The sequence below is a fragment of the Calonectris borealis genome, chromosome 2 (assembly GCF_964195595.1).
Source record: "Calonectris borealis chromosome 2, bCalBor7.hap1.2, whole genome shotgun sequence".
In the NCBI taxonomy this organism is placed as follows: Eukaryota; Metazoa; Chordata; class Aves; order Procellariiformes; family Procellariidae; genus Calonectris; species Calonectris borealis.
In genome coordinates this window covers 96,544,721-96,554,918 of record NC_134313.1, presented here as the reverse complement: position 1 = coordinate 96,554,918, position 10,198 = coordinate 96,544,721, and the positions used below count along the sequence as shown (strand labels likewise).

Here is a 10,198-nt window from a genome sequence, read left to right as displayed (position 1 = left end):
ACCCGCGTAATGCAATGTTGTTACCTGGCAGTTATGATTTCTCTTTAGCCTTAAACAAAGGTTCGTATGAAACACAGGTCCTTTGTGTGAATAGAGGGAAATAGGATGAAGAAATCGCGCAATGCCAGAATAGCAGCGTGCCTGGAACAAAGGCTTGGAAGGGTAATGTGGGAAGGGGGATGCTCCAGCCTCCTCCTCAAACATTCTCCGTGCACTGGGACATGATCTAGAAAGTCCTCATTGTCCTAGTGTCACTCAGCTGTAAGGTCTCTTCATCCCATCATGTGGTCTTCAGATACTGGTGACCACCAACTCCTTTCACCTGCTTCCCCTTTGCATGCCTTGGAAAAGGGTGTAAAACTGTATTTCTACCCTATCTTCTCTCTTGCTGCTGTTTGTCCTTCCAAAGCATACCTAGCACACCTATTTTTTCTGGCAGTGTGTTGATGAACTTTGATTTGTATCCCAGGGGACTTGTAAGAATTAGGGTCGGCTTGACATGAGTGGAGTACTGTACAGAGATATTTACAGCTGTTTGCAACGCTTGTGTTGAGTATGAGACCAGCAGCAATTAGGATCCAGGCCAGTGCCTTCAGTGAATAATGGTCTTGGTTACTTGGAAATATCAGATGGCTTCAGTTGCTATGAGGAAAAAAAGTTAAGTAAACAAAGAAGAAGAATAAGAGGAGGGAGTGGTGTTTTTTTAGTGGCATAGTCAAGAAGGGCAGTCAAAAAGAGAGAAAGAAACTGGAAAACAATACCCTGGGTCTTCCTCTGCAGCCCACAGCACAGAATAGACATTTTCTTTGTGCGCCTTGATGCTCAGTATCCTTCTCCATGAGCACTTTTGGTTCCTGTCCCTCAGAGACCTTCCTTGGAGGCCAGTTTCGTTATTTGGGTGCCCCACTGTTAAGATTTGATCCTAATGCCTAACATACGATCTTCATCGCCACGCAGTCCTGGGACCTCATCCCTGTGAAGCACCCTCACATCTTATGGCCTCCATGGCAGCTGGTGATACTCAACAGCACGTTCCTGGGGCCAACACTCAGCAGTTGTCCCTCTTCTGTGAGGTGTGTCCGAATAGTCCACCTGGCTTCCTCTGGGGGTTTGAAGATGGGAGATCCTGAGATGTGAGACTGAGAGGGAAATTATTTCTGGAGGTTTTCCAGAGCCGCTACACTGCCTGTTGCATAGATGCCTTCCTCTCCTATAGATAAGGAAGAAATGCTTTCAGATTCCTGGAAATATTTTAATTTTGTCTTTCCTCAGATAAATAAGATAACCTGAGGGAACCAATTACACTGTGTTTCTTGGTGTCGAGCTGTGGAAACAGGCACTCGGCCACCTTTGCCAGACCGGTCTTTTATGCTGCTTCTGACTGGCAGTGTGGGTACCAGGACCCAGGAGCGGTGCAGGTATAGCTCCGGCGAGTCGGGGGCCTCCACCTTCATTTTTGGGCCAGTCTCCCTTTTCTAGTGCAGACTAGCCCTGAGCACAGAGGCAGGCACAAGCCTTCCTCAGCATGCCACTGTTCAGAAATAAATCAAGCCCATTTTTCTGCCCTGCAAAACCCGCCGAGGACTCCGAGGTGAGGCAGGACTGCTCCTCGCAGCTTGCTTTCCCTGCCCGCAGCAGGGGTTGCCTCCTCTTGAGGCATTCCTCGCAGTGGCCCGCCTTTCCCTCTGAAGATGCAGCCTATAATGAGATCAAGATGGAGGGGTAGGCTTTTAGCAACCCTTTGGCCTGCTCTAGCAATGGAGGAGGGCTGCCAGTGCACCCATCAGTGGGATGAGGTCTGGGTACTCTTGCCTTCTAGCAACGATGGAGCCAGTCCTTCCAGGGCAGTGTACTCTCGCTTGCGATGACACCAAAAAAGCCTTGGCTCCTTGCAGGCTGCTGGCACACACGGCTCGCTAGAGCACTGGCAAGTTTTTAAGGTTTTGTCAGATGGGAACAGTGGTGGAGAAAAGAAAAGTGAAACCAGATGTTTTTCCTTACGGTTGCTTCATATTTGTGGGGGGGGGGGAGAAGAGAGGCCATAAAAATGTCATAACCCTTGATCCCCGAGGCTCAGCATTATACTCTGCAAAAGCCAGTGCCGTAAATCCGCACCTCCGCCTCGGCAGCCGCCAGTCCTGATGGGGCGAGACCGTTGCGATAGCTGGCGGGAGGAGAGCCTTTGCGTTTGTCAGCATAAACTGGAGGAAAAAGCCTTTTGGAAGTTAACACCGATAGGCTACTTTTATGGAATCAGTTCTTTTTTCAGATTTCTCTGGGGATGCATCAGTGCCGAGTCCTGAGGCTAACCGGCAGGCTTAGAAATCTGGGATGTGTCTGCACTGCAATCAATCTACCCCGCAGGCTGTGCCGACGGAGCGGAGTTAACTTTATCCTCCCCAGCCCGGGCTCGCCTGTCAGCACAGCCGGGGCAGCGCAGCCCTGGGGTGAGGACTCACTGCCGAAGCATTCACCTAACTTGCCCAGTGGGGTTTTGCAGCCCCCGCTGCACCTCAGGCACCCAGCCTGGCTACTGCTGCACTGCAGCGCAGCGCCGGCAGCCGTGTAGAAGCGGCTCTGGTCAGAGGGACCGGCTGGCACCAGAGAAGAGCCGCCAGGAAACGTCTGACTCCCTTCAACTCTTTTTTTTATATCGGAGAGGCTGCTTGTTGTAGTCAGAAAACAACCGTGAGGAGTGCCAGGCAGCCCCCTTCCAGGGAAATGTGTGCTTGTGTGAGCGCGGGGATGGAGGAGAGGAAATGAAAGTTGTGTACACACATGCCTGGAGCCAAACAAGGATTTAAACAGAAAGCAGCTAGGCCTTTACTGCCCTGTACAACAAGGACTGTGATAACTGGATATTTTTCTTGATATTTCTTGATAGTTGCATGCTCGGTTTCTGCCTACGTGTCAGCAGCGAGGAAAGGCTTTCCCTAACCTGACGCGGACTGTATGGGTGCACATCTGCCTTGCAGGGGCTGGGGTGGGAGGTCACTTCAGCCACCAGCTCAGATTCTGAATCCCAATTTCCCTGCAAGGTCAAAGGTGACTAGGTTTAGCCCTATTTTGGGGGGAGAAGCTGTGTTACTTCCGGTAGGATGCAGGTAGGTTGCCATGCTGTGCAATGTAAAGTTACAGCACTACTTGTCCTAACAGGTGAATGGGAACAAGAACAGCACGAAAGGTGGGGAGTGTGCGTAGGCTCTGATGGAGAGGGCAGTGGGCTTGAACTCAGAAGATTTTTGTTTGAATCTCGATTCAGCCAACGACTCCTGTGGTTTTTGGGGTCAAATCATGTAAACCAGCTTTTGGAGCCTTCTGCCCTTTTGCAAAAGAAGTGAGCTGCCCTCCATGGTCTCCTGCGATTGCACGCTGCTCGGGTATTATGACAGTGTAGCATTGCTGTTGCACTACTTGTGCGAATGTTGGCACTCTGGGCATCCTGATGCACTGTGGCCATCAAAAATGGGTTTTTCTGTGGGCAAATGAACTTCCAGCAACTTTGTACTGACTGGGTTGTTCTTGGACAGACGCAGTTCTTCTGGTCCTTCATCACTGATCATGTTTTCTAGACTTCTGGTCTATCTCACTCCTCTCTTCTGGACTCTTTCCAGTTGGTTGGTGGATAGGTGTTGTACCCAAAACTGGACAGCAGTCCAGCTCCGGCCTGGCTAGTCCTGGGTGGAAGGATTACTTCACTTGTCCCGAGGGCTTTTCTCCTGTTTATACATCCAGGATGTTGTTTGCCTTTTTCCTAACGGTGTTGCACTGTTGACTGACATTTGGTGTATGACCCTGATCCTCCCCTGCAGAACATGTACCGAGCCGGTGGTGTCTCCATCCTGGATCTGGGAACTGACGTATTTCTCCCGGCGTATAGTTTCTTGTGCTTGGGCCACTTGAAATGCACTCTCTTTCTCTGTGACCATTTCTTCAGTTTTCTTGCGGTTAATGGAAAGAAACTTTTATGATTGATTCAGACAGTTGATTAATGTTCATTCGGGAGAAGCTGGCTTGGGTGATGTTGGAGTTGTGGTGGGCCAGAACACAGGGACACAGAGGCAGATGTTACAGGCAAGACTGAAATGTAATGGCTGATGTTACGATGCTCAGTTGTGAAAATACTAGTTAGCTCTGTCAAGGGATGGGTGTTGCTGACCAGCTTTAGAAGTAATTACAAAAGATTGCCTGGTTGTAGAAATGAACATAAGAAGTTTTGCATCTCTCTTTGAGTTAGGGAGTTAGTAATAGCCAGAGGGTGAGGATTTCATGTGCATACCTATTATCTCCTGGCATTTTGCAAAATGACTGAAAACTTCAGCCAGTTTGCGAAATGACTGGTTTCACAATACAAGAACATAACGTATGTGCCTTAAAAGGCTACTGTAACTGAAACGGAGCAGTAACTCAACAGCACCTTTGACTGTTCAGTGAGAGATGAAATTTGTCTGAGGAGAGATAAGTCCGCTCCCTCCGTTAGATATTCTCCGTCCCTGATGCAGCTGAGCACTTTGAAACCATTAGAAAAGACAGAATGGCCTTTAGACTTCTGTTAATGTGGAAACTCCCCTAGTACTGCATTTTTTTTGCTGTTGTCAAGAAACTCTTCCCCTTGCATCCAGCTGCTTCTCCCTGTTCCTTTTGCTTTGGTTCAGCGCAGCAAAACTTCTCCGGGATTAAAAACCGCTCCTTCTGCCATGCAAGTATTGGGAGAGGAGAGTGATTGCTGGGCAACTGATGAGCTGGGGTGAAACAGTGTTGGGAAAGAGAGCACAATGTTCTTTTCTTTTTATGGAAAGTGATATATTACTATAGACCACAGTAATCCAAGGTCTGCTCTTAGCTACTTCACGATTAGCGAACAGGCCCCACTTGTGCTGTACCAACCATTTGTGCAGCTGTGGTAGGCACGAGGATGTCAATTAATCTTGATTTGTGCTATAGGATTACTTCATACGAGAGGAAATTTATCATTGGGTTTGGTTTCAGTGTACGTAGATGGACATCACGCTATTTTTGCAGGGAAAGCACAGGCCTCTGCTGTGCCAGGCGAGTCACTGGTCCTCGCTGGAACTTCCCTGGCAAATTCCCTCTCTTCTCAGGAGCCCTAACTCGTTCTAAAAGATGGAGCAATCAGCACACAGTACAAAATGTTTCACAAACTTTGCCCAATCTGTCCCTGTGTCGCACCCATTTTAGGAAAAAGAAAAATAAGGCTTTTGCTCACCCATATAAATAGTTGTAATTATTATTTGCACGGCAGCTCAAACTTTGTGAGATGCAGGGTAGAAACAGAAACACAGAAAGAGGTGAAGCCCTGGTTCTGCATCAGAGAGCACAAAGTCTCTGTAGATAAAAAACCCCCAAAGATAAAAAAGATGTAGGCAAGCACACCCTCTGAGAACAGACATGTGTTGTCTTTTAATATCCCTTCTACCACCATCCTGAACCAGAGAAAAAATGAATTTACCTTCAAAATTGCAAGGCTCAGAGAAATAAATAAACAGCAAACCACAAACGTGGTATTCTTCTTACTGGCTTCTTTTGCAAGGTGATGTTTGTGCAGAAGATTGAAGCTCTTGTCTCTGAGGTGTGATGAAAAAATACAGAATAATGTGACTTGTGACAAAATCATGAGACCTGCCAAACTGTTTCTCAGTCCAGTGCCCAAGTGTACTCTTCTCCTTCTCTATCCAACGTACCAGCCCCTGCTGCACGAAGCCAGGCTCCCCAGGGACCAGACTGCTCTGAAATGGGTGCAAGGCAGCACATGCTGGCTGATCTAGTCAGTACAGGTCAGAGCAGGGAAGAGGGAGCAGCATGGCCTTCAGCAAAAAACAGTTCAGGGACCTGGAGAATTGGCTGCCTTTGTGAGCTGGGACTGAAGTCCTCGCTGCTGTGCCTCTGCTGCGATTGCTCCCTGCCTGACCTCGCTGGGCTGCAGCTAGCTCAAGTATGCCAGCCACGCTGATTGTAATGTGGAGATCACTGTGCGCGAGCCAGAGGAGAAAATAGCTGGGCAGATGGTGCTATATTAAGGAGAGCGTCTCAGAATTGTCTGCTGGGATTCTCCGGGGGCAAGGGCCCGTCTTGGCCTCACTTGCTCTCTGCCTTCCCCAGCGCCTCCTCCTCTTCTTCCCCTTTTCTCCCTTATAGATCCTCCCTCACTGAGGAGGCCATGGGGTGATGCACGGCCCAAGGGGTGCTACCTCCAGCTGGAATTTGGGGGAAGATGAAACCTGGGCGTAGGAAGCCTGTGCCCCATCTGTGTTCAAGCAAGCCGGAGGCACCTCTGTTCCCACGCCACGGTCCAGCTCTCTGCTCTGCCACAGGTCCCAGGCAGGATCCAAGCGGCAGTTTTCTGCAGGGATGGGCTGGCACGGGCGAGGGAGGGCCTCCTAATCTTCCTTGTCAGCAATCAGCTTTCTTCTCTTCAGACTCCATGGGGGAAGGACTTGCAGCAGCATGTTTTTCTTCTTCCTCTCCCAGCCTCAGCTCCTCTCCTTTCCCCCCTCCCACCGCTCCCAGCCAGTACCAGCCCAGCTCCTCATCCCTGCCAGTTGTCTCTGCCTCCCTCCCAGCTCTCCCCTCCGGTTCCCAGCTAAGCTCCAGCGAGCAGGGCAGCGGGCAGGGGCGGGAGGGGAGGACAGTGACAAGACACAGCTGCTGGCTGCTCTTAGCAGCTCTGAGAGTGGCCCCTAGTGACCAGCAGCAGAGCGGGCTGGGCACGCACAGCCACACGGCAGGACGGAGGGCACTCTCGTCCCCTCAGAAGGTCAGCGTGCACTCCCCCGGGGTCACCTCTCGTAAACAAACAAGACCTGTCTAGTACAGAAAACAAATGCGAGAAGAAAAACGCTTGGATGATGATGCAATCGAGGGCCTGAAGACTTGTGGCTTTGTACTATTACCCTTAAACTTCTTTGGTGGCACTAAGACCATTTCCTAGGGCAGGGAGGTCTCAAGGAGGCTGGGCAGAGGTTCCCTTGCCCCATCTCCTCCCCAGCTCTGCTGGAAAACAGAGTCCACGTGTTGCATGACTTTTCCAGCCCTTCGACACATCCTAATGGATAGTATAAAGACGGTAGCTGAAAGCACATGGGACGGTCATCCCCCTTTATCAATGCAGGCATCTGGTGTTTGGGGGGCTCAGAAAGGAATGGAGCTGTCTGGTCAGATGTGATATGAGCTCCCGTGCGGTATATCTGGGCTGTGGCTGGGATGCCTAGCTGGTCACCTCAGAAAACCGAGGAGTGCAGAGAAGCCCCAGAGCTGCTCGAAGTAGTGGATATTCAGGATCCTACATGTACAGAGAGAAAACTGGCTCCTTTCACCAGTCAGAGTGTGGAAGGATCAAAGATGGAAATACTGGGATTGATCGTGGTGGGTGTCGAAAGGGATGCTAGAAGATAAAGAAGCACAGCAGCCGCACGGGAACAGTAATGTAATCACTCAGAGACGCTGCAAACGGCATGTGGGACAGTGGCCATCGTTTGCTCTTTATAGCACACATCTTACTTGGTTAGCTCTTCTGTTGTAAGAATAATTTTACCGCCTGTGAACAGTTTGCATGACACTCCTTTTCCACACAGCCCTTTCACAATGTTTTTTCCATATTAAACTTGACCGGTTTTTAAGTGTAAGATTGCCACAGAAAAATAATTTTGATTTTTTCTGGCTCTTGAACATTTAAAAAATCTTGTCCACAGCATTGCACCCAAATAATTTTTTCTAGTTGTTAAAATGTGATGCTCCTGGGTTCATATCATGTGCTTCTTCATATCACTGTTACCGGGTGGTATTTTGCCCCAGCATGTCATGGTCATCTCAGGACCTAGTTTTGATTTTGAGTCTGCGAGGAAAGAGGCAGGCGAGGTCCCCGGCTGCCTGAGGCAAAGCGCCGGTGCTTGAGAGGGGGAAATACTAATTCTGTTGTAGAAAGCAATGTGACATGCCATCCGCACAATGTGGCATAGTTATGGTCATTCACATTCAAAAAAGATTGATTCACGCTGGAACAGGTGCAAAGAAAGGCAGCGAGAGGATTAGGCTGTTGGAGAGCTGAGGTTATAAAAGTAGACTAAAAGAGCTTGGCTTATTTAGTCCAGCACCACGAAGGCTGAGAGAGGGATATGATCGCTCTCTATAAATACATCCTGGAGGTTAATGCTAAGGAGGAAGAGGAGCTATTTCAGTTAAAGGACAATGCTGACACAAAAGCAAATGGGCATCGTAAACCTGGCATGCAGAAACCGAGGTGGGAAGTTAGGTAGATGTCAGGCATTGCTGCTGGCAGGGTGAGGGCAGGGTGAGGGCAGGGGGCTCGGGCAGCTGCACTGCTGTGGCTACCTGTGCCACGGGCTGGGCACAGCAGCCATGGGCTTGCGGGACCCCAGCAGGAGACATCTGCCTGAGTTCGGTGGAGTGCCGGGGAGGTGGCACAGCAGACCTGCAGCTCCCACCCTGCCTGGACCCTGAGGGCACCGGCAGACCCCATGTCCCTGCCTGGCCCCCCCAAGGCTCCCCCACGGCCCAGGACCCCATGTCAGCCCCTGAGGCCGTCAGCCCCTGCCCCAGCAATGCCGCAGCAGGGCCGGTCTCCACTCCCCACAGCCCTGCCCTGCCCGGCCACGGGCCCACCCGCAGGCCTAGGTGAGCACCCAGGGAGGTGCTCAATGCTCGGAGCTGGCGCTGCCCTCCCTGGGCCTGCAGGGGCTGTGGGACAGGCACCCGCCGGCCATGTTAGCCCTGCTGCCAGGGGTGAGCAGCGCAGGGCCGTGCTGATCTCCACGCAGGGCTTTCACCAGCCCATCGGTTACAACAGCCATAGTAGTCTCAGTTTGCCTGCCTGAAGAGGGAGGAAGCGCCATTGAGACGGGGCGTGCTGGCGCCTGCTTTGTTTCGTGGCCGGGGGAGGAGAGGTTTCCCTGTAATGGCTCTGACGGGGGATTTTGGGGTATGGAAGGAGGCGGCTGCCCCGGCCTGCTGCTGGCTGTGGGGCCAGGGCCCGGGAGTGCAGCCGGCTCCCCAGGGCTGGTACTGCAGCAGCACAGGGTGTCCCCAGGAGGCTGCAGACATTTTGTTCCTGGCGCAGAGCGTGGTTGGCCGCTGGAGTTAGCCCATGGCTGAGAAGCTCTCTCTGGGTGTGTCTGTCACTTGAAATCATTTGCAACATGTTGTGCTTCAAATCTCTAACTTGGGCTTCAGATCTTGCTGCCTAAAAATGTTGGCTTTGTGAGCAGACGAGTGAGTTGCTCTCGGTGATGGGAGCAGAGCGGCTGCTGGCTTGCCCGTCCGGTTTTATTTCCACCTAGCGCCATAGAGAGAGATTTCCGCCTAGCGCTGAGAGACTTCACCTTCGGATCAGTGGGATGGAGAGGAGCTGTCAGTGAAACTATGTCTCCTGCCGAAGCGTGCTCGGCCAAGGCGGGAGCCCTGCCTTTCTTCCCCAAGAAGATGCTGCTGCTTGCTCTCGGGATGGTCTGCCAGTACAGTGCTCCGAGCACACCCCACCTTCAGCGGCCAGGCCACCCGTCTGAGGACTGGGTGGCATAAAACGATGGAGACCATAACTAGCTGGTAGGGTTGGCTTTTATTGCTCCTTGTAACAATCGTGGTTACAAGTATGCCAGCTCATGTGTTTCAGGGTTTCCCCCCTTTTCTATTTTCATTGCGTGAGGCTGAGGGCAGCCCATGGGATGAATATTTCACTCCGGACTTCCATTCAGCTGTTAAGTCAGGATGTTTGCCAGAAATGTAATTCTTTCTTATATCTCCAGGATAATAGCTGGGCAGGATGGTGGATGGCTCATTCAGGACTAGACATTACAACACTTTTATTCCTGGCATAGGATGGTGTGTGGCTGCACCGCCTCTGGGTAGGTGCTTGGCTACTTGGCTGACAGTGCTTCTCTAAGGGGAGATTTTTTTTTTTTTTTTTTAAATACCTCTTCTCTTGCTTTGCCCAGTGAGTTCTGCTGGTTGGGACATCCTGTATCAGAAAGGAACCCGTCAATGCGTGTGTTAGATACCTGCTGCCCTCTAATGGCTGCCTGTCCCTGCGAGCCTTAGGACAGCACAGGTTCAGTGCATTTAGTGAAAGAAATCTGCTTAGCTCAGAGCTTTTTCCAGCGATTTCATAGCATGGGACAAATCTCTGGAGAGAGAGTGTGGAGAGATCTCTTCATTACTCTTCATG

At 51.0% G+C, this 10,198-nt stretch overlaps 1 long non-coding RNA gene across 1 annotated transcript in view; it reads left to right on the top strand.

Moving 5' to 3' along the window:
• The first annotated feature begins 1,367 nt into the window (after positions 1–1,367).
• Positions 1,368–10,198, top strand: part of LOC142079087 (uncharacterized) — a 59,331-nt gene continuing 50,500 nt past the window's right edge. Inside the window, exon 1 of the long non-coding RNA XR_012672480.1 lies at positions 1,368–1,591. This is a non-coding gene — a long non-coding RNA (uncharacterized LOC142079087). The remainder of the gene's footprint in view (positions 1,592–10,198) is intronic.